At 49.4% G+C, this 17,623-nt stretch overlaps 1 long non-coding RNA gene across 1 annotated transcript; it reads left to right on the forward strand.

Moving 5' to 3' along the window:
- The first annotated feature begins 280 nt into the window (after nt 1-280).
- LOC138775592 (uncharacterized) lies at nt 281-17,414 on the forward strand. Its single transcript, XR_011360600.1, has 3 exons — nt 281-344; nt 4,818-4,873; nt 17,355-17,414. It is a non-coding gene; the product is annotated as an uncharacterized lncRNA (long non-coding RNA).
- Nucleotides 17,415-17,623: the final 209 nt, after the last annotated feature.

Genomic DNA, 17,623 nt, shown 5'->3' on the forward strand with positions numbered 1-17,623 from the left:
GGCCTTTAGCATACACTACAAGGCCCAGCATGTCACAGAGGGGACTACAGGGCTCAGCATGACACAGCTCACTGCTGACTGACCGCCATCATATCATCCCTGACAGCTGAGGCTGCCGATCCCCGTCACATCATCCCTGGCAGCTGAGGCTGCCGATCCCTGCCATATAATCCCTGACAGCTGAGGCTAATGATGGTTTGCGGTTTTGTGACTCCTCTGATACTCCAGAATGGAAGGAATACTATATAGAATACTAAATATAATTCTCTCTTTTTATTTCTAGAAAACACGCAGACTGGAATAAACTAATTTTGGTTCATATGTGGCCGGTGACTGTCTGTGAGGTAATAATATTATATGTCTGTGAGGTGAGGTAATAATATTATATGTCTGTGAGGTGAGGTAATAATATTATATGTCTGTGAGGTGAGGTAATAATATTATATGTCTGTGAGGTGAGATAATAATTAGTGATGAGCGAGTACTAAAATGCTCGGGTGCTCGTGACTCGAGCAGAGTATTTCCCGATACTAGAGTGCTCGTTTCGAGTAACGAACCCCATTGAAGTCAATGGGAGAGTCAAGCATTTTTTTGAGGGGACTCAAGTTCAGTAGAGGGAAGGTCGTGTGAAAACCTTTCAACATCAGAAATTGATGGAAACAACGGAAATGGACAGGAAACAGCAGGGGCAGCATGTATGGATGCCTCTGAGGCTGCCTAATCGCACCATTATGCCTAATTCTGTGCAACAGCCTGGTTAAAACAGAGGGTAGGCATAGGGACCACCCAAAATTCAGCCTGACACAGCATAGCGGTTAGGACAGAGTGAACTAAGGTAGAAGCAGTAGCCAGTCAGCCTTCCAAAATTAATACCAGACCCTAGCATGGCATGTGAGCTCACAGAAACCATTAGAGTGAGTGAGGAAGAAAGTGGTCCTCCCAAAAATTAGGACCAAACACTGCATGGCATTAAGTACACAGAGAATTGCCGTGAATCACAGTAGCCAAATGAGGCCTGCAGAGCACCAGTAACCAACAGTGAGGCTCCCTAAAACTAGCCAGACCTGCAGGGCCTTGAACACACAGAAGAGCCATTTCAAGTGAGTGAGAAGCTAGTGAGGCTCCCCAAAACTAGTCAGACAGGTGCAGGGCCTTGAACACACAGAGAGCCATTACAAGTGAGTGAGGAAGCTAGTGAGCCTCCAAAATTTGGCAGCAAAGAGAGCCATTACAAGTGATTCCACCCAAAATTTGGAGTGAGTCCAGGGGCTGGGATATGTAGTGGTCATGAACCCGGTTCTGACAGCTAACTGGCTAGGCCATTTGTCAGTCAGCACTCACCATCAAGGTACACTTGATGCCTCTCGAACCGGGGGTGGTGAGGCCACGGCTACAAAAAAAAACAAAAAAAAACACAGGGCTGTTGGCGTGCCGCCGTCAACCATTCCCGGTCCTCCTCAGACGTAGTTTGACGTCAGAGCATGGCAGTAGGACACAGAGACCATAGGAGTGAGGAACAATTGAGCCTCCAAAATATTAGCCAGACCCTGCATGGCGGAAGAAGACCGTTGGCTGAGAATTGTAGAAGAAGAGAGGAGGAGAGGAGATACCAAGAATCTTCATGTTCAGCTGCTTTCCCCGGGTGGACAGTTGGATTCAGGTGAAATCCAGGCTTTGTTCATTTTATAAACGTCAGCCTGTCAGCGCTGTCAGTGGACAGGCGGGCGCGCTTATCAGTGATGATGGCACCAGCTGTACTGAAGACCCGCTCTGACAACACGCTAGCGGCAGGACAGGCCAGCACCTCCAAGGCGTAAAGCGCCAACTGGGGCCACGTATCCAGCTTTGAAACCCAGTAGTTGTAGGAAGCAAAGTGATCGGGAAGGACGTTGGTATGGTCAGCAAGGTACTCCCTCACCATCTTCCTGAAGGCTTCCCCCCTACTCTGTCTAGACTGGGGACAGTTGACATAATTTTGCTGTGGTGCCATGAAACTGTCAAAGGCCTTGGAGAGTGATCCCCTGCCCCTTGACAAGCTGCCTGCTCCACCCTTCCTCTCCCCCGCTCTTTGGCCCACAGAACTACGTCCTCTGGCGCTAGTGGTGTCAGATGGGAAGTACATTTTCAGCTTCTGTACCAGGGGCCTGTTGATATTGATTCACTCTCATACTGTGTTTCCTCGGCAGGTTGACAGTGGAAAAGTTCGGTTTCTACCAAGGGTCCAGGAGAGTGATCACCCAGTAATCTGTGTTGTCCAAAACCAGTAGTCAACATGGATGCCAGTTTAAGGCCCAGCAGTAGTCTACATGGATGCCAGTTAAGGCCCAGCAACAAGGATGCAAGGGCAGGCACACCAGTAGTCACATGGATGCCAGTTGACTTGCGGAAATGCGCACAGATGCGCAAGTCAGCCACATTGGGATAAGCTTTAAGGAACCGCAGCAACATTAGGTTGAACACGTGGGCCAGGCATGGTACATGTGTGAGGCTGCCGAGTTGCAGAGCCCGCCACCAGGTTCCGCCCCTTGTCACACACGCAACCAAGCTCACTGCTAATTACACACGAACCCGGGTGCTGACAGCTAACTGGCTAGGCCAGCTGTCAGTGACCATCAAAGGTACATCTGATGCCTCTCGACCGGGGGTGGTGAGGCCCTAACCACAGCTAGACAAAAAAAAACTAAAATAAAACAGCTGGCTGGTTGGCGGGGGCACGATCAGCGGGCCCCTGGCAACCAGTCCCGCTCCTCCGCAGACGTAGTGTGACGTCAGAGCATGGCAGTGAGGACATAGAGAACAATACAGTCTGCTTAAGAGGCCACGGAATTTGATCAAATACACTTTCAATCCTTTAAAGAGTCTCTAAAAGACGGCAAGCTACTAGTAAAAGGCCTGGTCAATCCTTCCTTCAAAACTGCTAAAACATTCAAGGAAGGTAGAAGGTGCTGTTCAGCAGTTTTAGCACCGTCTGTTGACACTTACCCATGGCAGTGCTGCTGCGCCTAAAACTAAAATAGCCGGATTATGGCTAGATTTAGCCTTACCTCCTCATGCAGTTGTGCGTGATCTCTTTGGAGGTAAGGATAAAGAACAACAATACAGTCTTTTTAAGAGGCCCCGAGCTAAAAAATGAAAGGACGGCAGAGAACCCCGCAAGTTGACATCCACAGGTTATATGGTACAAAATGGACAACACAAGGATGCTAAATTAGGATCCACCATTATCACTGTCTGTTCCTTTGAACAGTGAAAATTGCACTTGAATTGAAGTCTATTTGATTTTAAAATTTAAATTGAAGGTTAGAAAAAAAAAAAAAAAAACATAAAGTGGCCATTACCGGCAAGGGCAGGCACACCAGTAGGCTACATGGGTGCCAGTTAAGGCCCAGCAGTAGCCAACAACCCCCAGCACCCTTTCGATTTTTAATTTGACTGCAGCAGTTGGGGTAACATTCCCTGCGCAATGTGACTCACCACCTCTCCCCCCATCGCTGTTTTAATTTTGAATTTGACTTTGATCCTTGAGGATCTGGCAATTGTCTCATGCAAAGGGATCATCACTTGAGGGGTAGTGTACTACAAATCCCAGCAATACAGTGTAGTACCCACTAGTTTAGGGGGGGCTGTACGGTACAATCTGGTAGTTGGCGGAACTATACACACACGCTGGAATGCCCCCTTACAATGAGCAGTGAAGTTCTATGCAGGATGCACTACAAATCCCAGCTATACAGCGCAGTACACACTAGTTTAGGGGGGGCTTGATGGTGCTATCTGGTATGGGCAACAACTGTACACACTTTGTCACCCCAATACAAAGAGCAGTGAAGTAAGTTCTATGCAGGATGCACTACAAATCCCAGCAATACAGTGCAGTACACCAGCACCAGCAGCCCCAATATCATATAATAGCACTGAGCACTTCTTAGGGGTGTGTATGCAGCACCTAATGTCCCCTTTCTGCCAGCAGCCGGTCACCACAGTGTGCTGGTGAAATCGCGGTAGCAGCACTGCATCTCCCAGCCAGCAGTCTGTAGTAATAGTATAATAAAAGCTTTTAGAACTGACAAAGTGTTTGTATTACTAGTATATACCCTGCCTACTGGAAGGCTATAGCCTACACTGACACTCTCCCTGACCAGCAGCAGCTCTCTCCCTGATCTCTCACAGCATACGCCTGAAGCCAGCATACGCCCAGTTTTATATGGCAGGGTCATCTGATCTGGCCAACCAATCGCTGCTATAGACATGTATGGGACCCACGTCATCGCAGGATGTACCAAAGAGTCTCCTGCATGTTAATTGGCTGAGAAATAGCGCCCAAACTTACAGGAAATGGATGGTGAGATTTTCTCGAGTATCGCGAGATGCTGGTCCGAGTAACGAGAACCATCGAGTACCCTAATACTCTAAGGAGTACCAAGCACGGACCAGCATGCTCTCTCATCTCTAGTAATATTATATGTCTGTGAGGTGATACTATTATATGTATGTGGAAGTCGGAGGGGTGATACGGCAGCCCCTGCCCTGTCTTAACCCTATAAAGTCCCTACAATACCCTACAATAGCCTCCAACGCATTTCAATACATAAGAATCCTCAAGGGAGATGCCAAGATATCAGGGTGCATATAACAATGGCCAATGGCACCAGCAGGTGGCACATGAGCGTATGGCTATGTACTCTATAACTAAGCCCATATACATGGCCGTATACCAGTGTGTGGTTTATTACTATATACCTCCTGTCTGATAATGTGTCCTGTATATCACAGAGTTACACAGTACCCTAATATATATCTGTTCCCATTGTATACAGATGGCGGAGAAGCACTGTGAGCACCTTCCCAACTACTGGACGCTACACGGACTGTGGTAAAGCATCTAGTATATTATATAAGTATATTCTCCATATACAGTAATTCTGCTAAATATCTGACAGATTGCAGACAAAGTCCGAAGCTTCTCCACAAAGCACCAGGCGGCAGCATTGCCCTCTGATCCGTTCCCCTGACTGCCCCCCCCCTCCCCCGACTAGTTCTCCTCTGTAATACGATATTATCCTCCTCCTCTGTAATACGATATTATCCTCCTCCTCTGTAATATATTATCCTCCTCCTCTAATATATTATCCTCCTCTTCTGTAATATATTATCCTCCTCCTCTGTAATACTATATTATCCTCCTCTTCTGTAATATATTATCCTCCTCCTCCTCTGTAATATAATATTATCCTCCTCCTCTGTAATATATTATCCATGATAGTATCCATGTGGGTCATGCCTATACCTGAGATAGATATGGATATATATATATATATATATATATATATATATATATATATATATATATATATTATATTATGAACTTCCAAAGGGTAAAGAAATAGAGAGGGCACTCACCATAAAAATCTTCTTTATTTAGTCCAAAATATAAAATTCATGCAGAGTGTGTAGCAGTCGGCGGGGACGCCGTACAATCACAGAAAGGGTGTGACAGCCGTTTCACGCGCGCATGCGCGCATCATCAGACATGCTGATGATGATGCGCGCATGCGCGCGTGAAACGGCTGTCACACCCTGTGATTGTACGGCGTCCCCGCCGACTGCTACACACTCTGCATGAATTTTATATTTTGGACTAAATAAAGAAGATTTTTATGGTGAGTGCCCTCTCTATTTCTTTACCCTTTGGAAGTTCGTTCTGTGTCTTGCTATCTCCGAGAGGTGCACCCCTGTTTCTTAGGTGCTATTTAGGTGTTGTTCCGTAGCTACCATCACTATGTGTTTTGCCGATTATTTGGAGTGAGTAGTTGCCAGCCAGCTGCTTCTACTGCTTTGATATATATTATATTATATTACTAGAGAATGTACCCGGCGCTGCCCGGGTATAAAGTGTCAGTGTATTAATTAGATTTGTTCTAAGGTGCCCAGGAGGCCAATCTAAAGGTATTGTTTTATCTGAGTTAATCAGCGGAATTAGTGTATACCTGTAGTGCATAGTTGGAGGGGTTCTGTATACCTACAGTGTATAGTTTTTAGGGGTCTTGCATATCTGTAGTGCATAGTTGGGGGGTGGGGGGGGGGGCTGTATACCTATAGTGTATAGTTGGGGGAGTCCTGTATACCTGTAGTGTGTAGTTGGGGGGGGCTGTATACCTGTAGTGTATAGTTGGTGAAGGTCCTGTATACCTGCAGTATATAGTTGGTGCTGTATACCTGTAATGTATAGTTGGTGGAGGTCTTGTATACCTGTAGTGTATAGTTCAGGGGTCCTGTATACCTGTAGTGTATAGTTTAAGGGTCCTGTATATCTGTAGTGTATAGTTGGTAAAGGTGCTGTATACCTGTAGTGTAAAGTTTGGGGGGGGTCCTGTATACCTGTAGTATAGAGTTTGTAAAGGTGCTGTATACCTGCATTATAGAGTTGGTGGAGGTCCTATATACCTGCAGTGTATAGTTTTGGGGTCCTGTATACCTGAAGTGTATAGTTTGGGGTCTTATATACCTGTAGTATATAGTTGGTGGAGTTCCTGTATACCTGTAGTGTATAGTTTGGGGTCCTGCATACCTGTAGTATATTGTTGGTGGAGGTCCCGTGCACCTGTAGTCTATAGTTTTGTGGTCCTATATACCTGTAGTGTCCTGTATACCTGCAGGGTTGTATTTAACTTTAGGCACCCATGGTCTGGTGCCTAGGGTAGCACCTTGCAGAGGGGCAGTACCCTCCCGTTCAGACTTTCAAGAAAATCTGGTGTCTTTTCGAGGGGGGGGGGGTATGGTGGTATTGGTCAGGTCTGGTGTAGCAGTGTTATCCAGTCACAGTATGGTGGTATTGGTCAGGTCTGGTATAGCGGTGTTATCCAGTCACAGTATGGTGGTATTGAACAGGTCTGTTATGGCAGTGTTATCCAGGCACAGTGTGTCGGTATTGGTCAGGTCTGGTATGGCGGTGTTATCAAGTCACAGTATGGCGGTATTGGTCAGGTCTGGTATGGCAGCGTTATCCAGTCACAGTATGGCGGTATCAGGTCTGGTGTGGTGGTGTTATTTAGTCACAGTATGGTGGTTTTGGTCAGGTGTGGTATGACAGTGTTATCCAGTCACAGTATGGCGGTATTGGTCAGGCCTGGTGTGGCGGTGTTATCCAGTCACAGTATGGTGGTATTGGTCAGGCTTGGTGTGGTGGTGTTAAATGTGACGTCTGAGCTATTACCTACCAATCTATCCTGATGCTAATTGGTGAGTGAGGATGGGGCGTCCTCAGGTTTAGTGCTTAGGGCAGCAGCAGCTGGTAATACGGCCCTGTATACATGTACTGTATAGATGGAGTAGGGGGCCCTGTATACATGTACTGTATAGATGGAGTAGGGGGGTCCTGTATACATGTACTGTATAGATGGAGTAGGGGGTCCTCATACCTCCCAACTTTTGCAAAAAGGGACATGTGCGCTGCGGTCCCATAGCCAACGCCCCCATAGTGACCCTCCATAGCCACTCCCCTACAGTCACCACATGCTGCTGACTGAATAGTGCCCACATAGTATCCAATCCCCCTATATAGTGCCCCACATAGTATCCAATCCCCCTATATAGTGCCCCACATAGTATCCAATCCCCCTATATAGTGCCACCCATAGTATCCAATCCCCCTATATAGTGCCCCACATAGTATCCAATCCCCCTATATAGTGCCCACATAGTATCCAATCCCCCTATATAGTGCCCCACACAATAGCCAATCCCTTCGTATAGTGCCCCACATAGTATCCAATGCCCCCATATAGTGCCCCACATAGTATCCAATCCCCCATATAGTGCCCACATAGTAGCCAATCCCCCATATAGCGCCCCACATAGCATCCAATGCCCCCATATATGCCCCACATAGTAGCCAATCCCCCCATATAGTGCCACACATAGTATCCAATACCCCATAGAGTGCCCCACATAGTAGCCAATGCCCCTATATAGTGCCCCACATAGTAGCCAATGCCCCTATATAGTGCCCCACATAGTAGCCAATGCCCCCATATAGTGCCCCACATAGTAGCCAATGCCCCCATATAGTGCCCCACATAGTAGCCAATGCCCCCATATAGTGCCCCACATAGTAGCCAATGCCCCCATATAGTGCCCACATAGTAGCCAATGCCCCTATATAGTGCCCCACATAGTAGCCAATGCCCCTATATAGTGCCCCACATAGTAGCCAATGCCCCCATATAGTGCCCCACATAGTAGCCAATGCCCACATATAGTGCCCACATAGTAGCCAATCCCCCATATAGTGCCCACATAGTAGCCAATCCCCATATGTGCCCAACATAGTAGCCAATCCCCCCATATAGCGCCCCACATAGTAGCCAATCCCCCCATATAGCGCCCCACATAGTAGCCAATCCCCCCATATAGTGCCCCACATAGTAGCCAATCCCCCCATATAGCGCCCCACATAGTAGCCAATCCCCCCATATAGCGCCCCACATAGTAGCCAATCCCCCCATATAGTGCCCCACATAGTAGCCAATCCCCCCATATAGTGCCCCACATAGTAGCCAATCCCCATATAGTGCCCCCCATAGTAGCCAATCCCCATATAGTGCCCCCCATAGTAGCCAATCCCCCATATAGTGCCCCCCATAGTAGCCAATCCCCATATAGTGCCCCCCATAGTAGCCAATCCCCATATAGTGCCCCCCATAGTAGCCAATCCCCCCATATAGTGTCCCACATAGTAGCCAATTCCCCCATATAGCGCCCCACATAGTAGCCAATGCCCCATATAGTGCCCACATAGTAGCCAATCCCCCATATATGCCCACATAGTAGCCAATGCCCCATATAGTTCCCCACATAGTAGCCAATGCCCCATATAGTTCCCCACATAGTAGCCAATCCCCATATAGTTCCCCCCATAGTAGCCAATCCCCCATATAGTGCCCCACATAGTAGCCAATCCCCATATAGTTCCCCCCACAGTAGCCAATCCCCCATATAGTGCCCCACATAGTAGCCAATCCCCCCATATAGTGCCCCACATAGTAGCCAATCCCCCCATATAGTGCCCCACATAGTAGCCAATCCCCCCATATAGTACCCCACATAGTAGCCAATCCCCCCATATAGTACCCCACATAGTAGCCAATCCCCCCCATATAGTGCCCCACATAGTGCCCCACATAGTAGCCAATCCCCATATAGTGCCCCACATAGTAGCCAATCCCCCCATTTGTGTGGCCCGACCAGAAAAACAATAAACCAGTAACTCACCTGTCCGCCGGTCCCAGCAGCTTCTCTCCCGGCAGAGCGCGCACTCCTGTCATCCTCCGGGGCGGGCAGCGGGGTATACAGACACTGACTGTGCCGGAAGTGATTCATGATGGAGGCTGCAGGTCACTTCCGGCACAGTCAGTGTCTGACTGAAAACGGGACTGTCCCGCGGAATCCGGGACGGTTGGGAGCTATGGGTCCTGTATACATGTACTGTATAGATGGAGTAGGGGGCCCTGTATATACATGTACTGTATAGATGGAGTAGGGGGTCCTGTATACCTGTACTGTATAGATGGAGTAGGGGGTCCTGTATATACATGTACTGTATAGATGGAGTAGGGGGTCCTGTATATACATGTACTGTATAGATGGAGTAGGGGGTCCTGTATATACATGTACTGTATAGATGGAGTAGGGGGTCCTGTATATACATGTACTGTATAGATGGAGTAGGGGGTCCTGTATACATGTACTGTATAGATGGAGTAGGGGGTCCTGTATACATGTACTGTATAGATGGAGTAGGGGGTCCTACTCAGACAGACAGACAGACAGACATATATATATATATATATATATATATATATATATATATATATATATATATATATATATATATATATATATTACACACTGATGCCATACCATGCAGTCAGCAGAGCTCATTATTGCAGCTTGTATCCATGTGGGTCATGCCTATACCTGATAGATAGATAGATAGATAGATACACACTGATAGTACTTGTATCCATGTGGGTCATCCCTGTGCCTGATATATATATATATATATATATATATATATATATATATATACCTCATACTGGAGAATCAGCCAATTTCAGCTAAAGGAATAGCAGAGATCATGGAGATTTCTTGTGAATGTGTTTGTGTCATTATCCATAAACATTGGAACATAAAGAAGTGATGTGAAAGTGGGTCCCCGAATGTCTGACGACTGATCAGAGAAGCATGTGACTGACGACTGATCAGAGAAGCATGTGACTGACGACTGATCAGAGAAGCATGTGACTGACGACTGATCAGAGAAGCATGTGACTGACGACTTCCCGATCCATTTGTCAGCGTTTCCTGGAGCGACTGGTCACTATGGATGAGACCTGGATTTATTTGTATGAGGATCTTAGCAAACTGATCAAACTGAGTGTCTCATGTCACCAATGTTAGTGTCCCCCCCCCCATGTCACCAGGTTAGTGTCCCCCCCCATGTCACCATGTTACAGAGTGTCCCCCCCCCCCCCCATGTCACCATGTTACAGAGTGTCCCCCCCCCCCCCCATGTCACCAGGTTACAGAGTGTCCCCCCCCCATGTCACCATGTTACAGAGTGTCCCCCCCCACTGTCACCAGGTTACAGAGTGTCCCCCCCCCATGTCACCAGGTTACAGAGTGGTCCCCCCCCCCCCCTGTCACCAGGTTACAGCGTCCCCCCCATGTCACCAGGTTACAGTGTCCCCCCCCCCCATGTCACCAGGTTACAGTGTCCCCCCCCCCATGTCACCAGGTTAGAGTGTCCCCCCCCCCCCATGTCACCAGGTTACAGTGTCCCCCCATGTCCACCAGGTTACAGTGTCCCCCCCCCCCCATGTCACCAGGTTACAGTGTCCCCCCCCATGTCACCAGGTTACAGTGTCCCCCCCCCCATGTCAACAGGTTACAGTGTCCCCCCCCATGTCACCAGGTTACAGAGTGTCCCCCCCCCATGTCACCAGGTTACAGAGTGTCCCCCCCCATGTCACCCAGGTTACAGAGTGTCCCCCCCCCCATGTCACCAGGTTACAGTGTGTCCCCCCCCAATGTCACCAGGTTAGAGTGTCCCCCCCCCCCCATGTCACCAGGTTACAGAGTGTCCCCCCCCACCATGTCACCAGGTTACAGAGTGTCCCCCCCCCCCCCATGTCACCAGGTTACAGAGTGTCCCCCCCCAATGTCACCAGGTTACAGTGCCCCCCCCCCCATATCACCAGGTTAGTGTCCCCCCCCCCATATCACCAGGTTAGTGTCCCCCCATGTCACCAATGTTAGTGTCCCCCCCCCCATGTCACCAGGTTACAGAGTGTCCCCCCCATGTCACCAATGTTATAGTGTCCCCCCATGTCACCAATGTTATAGTGTCCCCCCCATGTCACCAATGTTATAGTGTCCCCCCCATGTCCCAATGTTATAGTGTCCCCCCCATGTCACCAATGTTAGTGTCCCCCCCATGTCACCAATGTTAGTGTCCCCCCATGTCACCAATGTTAGTGTCCCCCCCCATGTCACCAATGTTATAGTGTCCCCCCCCATGTCACCAATGTTATAGTGTCCCCCCCATGTCACCAATGTTATAGTGTCCCCCCCATGTCACCAATGTTATAGTGTCCCCCCATGTCACCAATGTTATAGTGTCCCCCCCATGTCACCAATGTTAGTGTCCCCCCCCATGTCACCAATGTTATAGTGTCCCCCCCCATGTCACCAATGTTATAGTGTCCCCCCCCATGTCACCAATGTTATAGTGTCCCCCCCATGTCACCAATGTTATAGTGTCCCCCCCCATGTCACCAATGTTATAGTGTTCCCCCCCCCCATGTCACCAATGTTAGTGTCCCCCCCCCATGTCACCAATGTTAGTGTCCCCCCCCCCCATGTCACCAATGTTATAGTGCCCCCCCCCATGTCACCAATGTTATAGTGTCCCCCCCCATGTCACCAATGTTATAGTGTCCCCCCCATGTCACCAATGTTAGTGTCCCCCCCATGTCACCAATGTTAGTGTCCCCCCCCATGTCACCAATGTTATAGTGCCCCCCCCCCATGTCACCAATGTTAGTGTCCCCCCCCCATGTCACCAATGTTATAGTGTCCCCCCATGTCACCAATGTTAGTGTCCCCCCCATGTCACCAATGTTAGTGTCCCCCCCCATGTCACCAATGTTATAGTGTCCCCCCCCCCATGTCACCAATGTTATAGTGTCCCCCCCCATGTCACCAATGTTATAGTGTCCCCCCCCCCATGTCACCAATGTTAGTGTCCCCCCCCCCCATGTCACCAATGTTAGTGTCCCCCCCCCATGTCACCAATGTTATAGTGGCCCCCCCCCCCATGTCACCAATGTTATAGTGCCCCCCCCCATGTCACCAATGTTATAGTGCCCCCCCCCCCCATGTCACCAATGTTAGTGTCCCCCCCCCATGTCACCAATGTTATAGTGTCCCCCCCATGTCACCAATGTTATAGTGTCCCCCCCCCATGTCACCAATGTTAGTGTCCCCCCCCCCCCATGTCACCAATGTTATAGTGTCCCCCCCCCCCCATGTCACCAATGTTACGCTGTCCCCAGAGACATGGGACACTCTGTTTGATCATATAGTTTGCTAAGATCCTCACTTTTTAATGCAGAGCAGGTGTTTACGGTGTGTACGCTGGGAGGAGTATATACAGTGGGCCCATGCACCTGTGGGTTGCTGTTGCACCTTCTGTTTTTTGTCTGTACTTAAGCCACAAGCAGCGTGCAACCGGCAGTGTGAAAAGAGTCATAGATGTGCTGGCAATTTTTTCCTTTTTTTTCCTCTCTCTCTTCTCCTGAACTTTGCACTTGAGATCTTCCCCAGAGTGGATCATTATATCATTATACTGAGGTCAGGAGACTGAGATGGCCGCTCCAGAACCTTCACTTTGTTCTGCTGTAGCCAATGACAGGTTGATCATGAGCCAAAAACATCCAAATGACCCCGATCAAAAGTTCCCCTACCCTGGTGATGCGACCTGATAACACGCACAGAAGTTGACACAAATTGACAAAACATTTCAGCCACAACTGCCAGGAAAATTGTTCAGGATGCAAAGAAAAAACCCCGGAAATAACATCAGCTGCAATCCAGGACTCGGTGAAATCTAGCGGCGCGGCTGTGTAACCCTTTCCTGCCCAATGCTACAGCACTATTATCTGCTACATCTAGCCTATAATGTCTGTAACCGGTCGCTTTTGATAATAGTGGCAGAAGGCTATAACCACACAATTATAGAAAAATAAGAGATTTATTACAGAAAACAATACTTAGCTGCAGTTACAGATGGGACAGATGCAGAGATGTTTCTTCCACAATGAGATGGGGAGCCCCATTGTATATTATGGTCTAATATACATCCATTTCCCTCGATGACCTCCAGGGTGCTGGGCACCTTCCATGCATGGTCCCAGCTGGGACTGACTAGAAGCTACATACCCCCGACCTGTATAGTAAGTTTGGGTGGGGGGTGATGGGCTTCTATGTCTGTGTAGACCACTGATCACCATGGATGGAAGTTATCTGATGTCTCCCCGGCCCTGTACATATTTACCAAGCACAATGGGGACCCAGTCTCACAACTACAACTACAAGGTTCTGTCAGCCATAGAACAATAGCAACAAACAACTGTATCCTCCAATGTCCACACTATTGTGCAGGTATATGGCCGGACAGCTGACATAGGTGTGACAGTATACATACACAGACACACAACTACAATGACTTCTACACACATAGCCATACGAATATATATATATACACACACACACATAGCCATACGAATAAATATATATATATATACAACCACACAACTACAATGACTTCTACACACATAGCCATACTAATCTATCTATATACACATGTACACAAGACATTAAAATAATACATTCCTTCTCTTTACATCAATAAGACACTTTAATATTCTGAAATGACCCCATCCGGTTACAGGCTGCTTCAGGACGCACAATAAGGAGGCACTTGGTCTGCATGGTGGAGAAGAAGCCATTACTGCACAAATCCCACAAAGTATCTCACCTCCCATACGCCACAGAGACAAGGTTATCTGGAGTGATGAGACCAAAATCACAACCATAAATGTTACATTTGGAGAGGTGTCAGCAAGGCCTATGATGACAAGAACACCGGTCCTACTGTAAAGCATGGGGGGGCGCTGATGTTTTGGGGTGTCTGAGCTACAAAGGCACGGGAATCTTTGTCAGAAATGAAGGAAAGATGAATGGAGCCAAATACTCATTGAATACTTTGTTGCAGGCAGCAGATCGTTCTCCGCGGTGTCTCCAGACTCTGTCCCGTCTGTCACATGTGCTCAGTGTGAACCTGCTCTCATCTGTGAGGAGCACAGGGGGCGCCAGTGGTGAATCTGCCAATCCTGCTGATCTCTGGGAAATGCCGAGCGTCCTGCAGGGTGTTGGGCTGGGAGCTCATCCCCCATCTGTGGATGTCGGGCCCTTATACCGTCCTCATGGAGGCAGTCTCTAACCGTTAGTACAGACACATGCAGATTTGTGACTGCTGGAGGACATTGTGCAGGGCTCTGGCAGTGCTCCTCCTGGTCCTCCTTACACAGAGGCGGAGGAAGCGGTCCTGCTGCTGGGTTGTTGCCTCCTCCGGCCTCCTCCACGTCTCTCCTCCAGACTGGTGTACTGGCCTGTCTCCTGGTAGCCTCCAGCCTCTGGACACTACGGCCTCCTCCATGTCTCCTGGTAGCCTCCAGCCTCGGGACACTACGGCCTCCTCCACGTCTCCTGGTAGCCTCCAGTCTCTGGACACTACGGCGTCCTCCATGTCTACTGGTAGCCTCCAGCCTATGGACACTACGCTGACAGACGCAGCAAACCTTCTTGCCACAGCTCGCATTGATGTGCCATCCTGGATAAGCTGCACTACCTGAGCCACCTGTGTGGGTTGTAGAGTCCGTCTCCTGCTACTACAGGTGTGAAAGCACCAGCCAAAGTGACCAAAGCATCAGCCAGAAAGCCTAGGTAGTGAGAAGTGGTGTGTGCTCCCCACCTGCAGGACCCTCCGTTATTGAGGGGGTGTCGCTGATTGCAGGTGTCAGTGATTGTCAGTCAGTGCTGCTTCCTGAGTGGACGGTCTGATGTCACAGAAGTTTCATTTCCTTGGATTTATATTGTGTTGTTAATGTGTCCCTATATGTTTGTGAGCAGTGTATATAGTGATAGTGCTGCCAAATCGTACAGTCAGTCAGTCAGTTAGTCAGTAACAGAGCTCATTATTGCAGCTGGATCCAGAATTCCTCTCAGGAGAACCTGGGATTTATAGTGACCTGTCCGGCGCTCACAGGGTTTCTGCTGTGTTTGTGGCTTTTATCCGGTATATTGAGGTGCAGGTGGGATTTCCTGTGGTCGATTACTAATCGTGATTCACGGGTTGGAAAAAGGCAAAAAAAAAAATCACAACATGAAATAAAACATAAAGGGCCCAAACATCTCTCTAACCTATAGTACAAAGCAACATAACCCGCCATTAAAGGGGCACTCCGGGCAAAATACATAATTTAACACTGCACTTACAAAGGAAAGTTATATAACATTGCCATTTACCCTCATTAGGACAGCTGTAATGTTACCTGTTTTTCAAAGAATCAAAGTCCCACAGGAAGTTCTGTAGTTCAGGAAGAAGGAAACACATCACGTCTCATTGCTGTTCCACAGGTGCCATATTGAGACGTGATGTATTTCCTCTCTGTCACAGGGAACCCCGCCCCTCAACACATCCTCTGCCCGCCCTACTCCTCTGCCCGCCCTACCGCCCTACTCCTCCTCTGCCCGCCCCACTCCTCCTCTGCCCGCCCCTCAACACATCCTCTGCCTGCCCCACTCCTCCTCTGCCCGCCCCACTCCTCCTCTGCCCGCCCCACTCCTCCTCTGCCCGCCCTACTCCTCCTCTGCCCGCCCTACCGCCCTACTCCTCCTCTGCCCGCCCTACTCCTCCTCTGCCCGCCCTACCGCCCCACTCCTCCTCTGCCCGCCCCTCAACACATCCTCTGCCCGCCCCTCAACACATCCTCTGCCCGCCCTACTCCTCTGCCCGCCCTACCGCCCTACTCCTCCTCTGCCCGCCCCTCAACACATCCTCTGCCCGCCCCTCAACACATCCTCTGCCCGCCCTACTCCTCTGCCCGCCCTACCGCCCTACTCCTCCTCTGCCCGCCCCTCAACACATCCTCTGCCCGCCCCACTCCTCCTCTGCCCGCCCCTCAACACCTCCTCTGCCCGCCCCTCAACACCTCCTCTGCCCGCCCCTCAACACATCCTCTGCCCGCCCCTCAACACATCCTCTGCCCGCCCCACTCCTCCTCTGCCCGCCCCTCAACACATCCTCTGCCCGCCCCACTCCTCCTCTGCCCGCCCCTCAACACATCCTCTGCACGCCCCGCTCCTCCTCTGCTTCATAAGCACAATCACCATCATCAAGTATCAGCATGGCATGATGGTGGGGATTGTATGTGTGTAAGCTGGAGTTGCAGAGCTTCCAGAACTACTACCACCATCATTGTCTCTTGGACAAGATGCTGGTAGTAATTTTTCAAGCAGTGCAACTCCAGGTTGCACAACCACAACCCTCAGCATCATGCCATAATAAAAGTAGACAATGGTGGCTGCAGTTTTTATTCACTGGACACCCAATAAGGGGGCGGGGTTGTCAGTATTTACCATTACTGCTTGTGTAGGGGACTAAGCTGTGCAGTGGGAGGGGAATAGATAGAGGGAGGCGGGGAATAGATGGAGGAGGCGGGGAATAGAGGAGCTAGGGATGGGGGCGGGGTTGTGGCCATGTTTGTGGGTGGGAGGAGGAGGTGGGAGGTTTACAGAGGCAGGCCAGGGGAGCAAGGCATTGTGGGGACTGTAGGAATATGCAGCACACAGACACTGGTCCAAACAGGAAGCTGGAGATGTAATCAGCAGCAACAGAGACCAGTGCAGGGGGCAGCGAGAGCAGCCAGAGGGGGAAGAAATGTGACAGAGAGGAGGCCAGTAACCACCCCCCCAGTGTGGGCGGAGTTTAGATTTTACAGGGGGTGCCTGGAGTACTCCTTTAATGAGGATAGGAGTCTGTATATACCTCCAGGATATAGGGGTCTGTATATACCTCCAGGATATAGGGGTCTGTATATACCTCCAGGATATAGGGGTCTGTATATACCTCCAGGATATAGGGGTCTGTATATACCTCCAGGATATAGGGGTCTGTATATACCATATCTGTGTCATTCCTAAGCAGTGATATGGCTACTTTTATTTTTTAGGCCTGATAAAGTAGACATGTGCAATGGTTCGTGGCCCCTGGACTTATCTAATATACAGGTAAGCTGCATTATATCCCTGTTATATCCCAATGTTACCAGCCAGGAAGGTGTAATCTGCAGATGATGACTGATAGGAGGGCCGGCCCATTACACGGGCCGATTCAGAGGAGCAGTGCTCGCTGTCAGGTCAGTGCTCGCTGTCAGGTCAGTGCACGCTGTCAGGTCAGTGCACGCTGTCAGGTCAGTGCACGCTGTCAGGTCAGTGCTCG

This window comes from Dendropsophus ebraccatus, unplaced genomic scaffold (genome assembly GCF_027789765.1).
Source record: "Dendropsophus ebraccatus isolate aDenEbr1 unplaced genomic scaffold, aDenEbr1.pat pat_scaffold_1807_ctg1, whole genome shotgun sequence".
In the NCBI taxonomy this organism is placed as follows: Eukaryota; Metazoa; Chordata; class Amphibia; order Anura; family Hylidae; genus Dendropsophus; species Dendropsophus ebraccatus.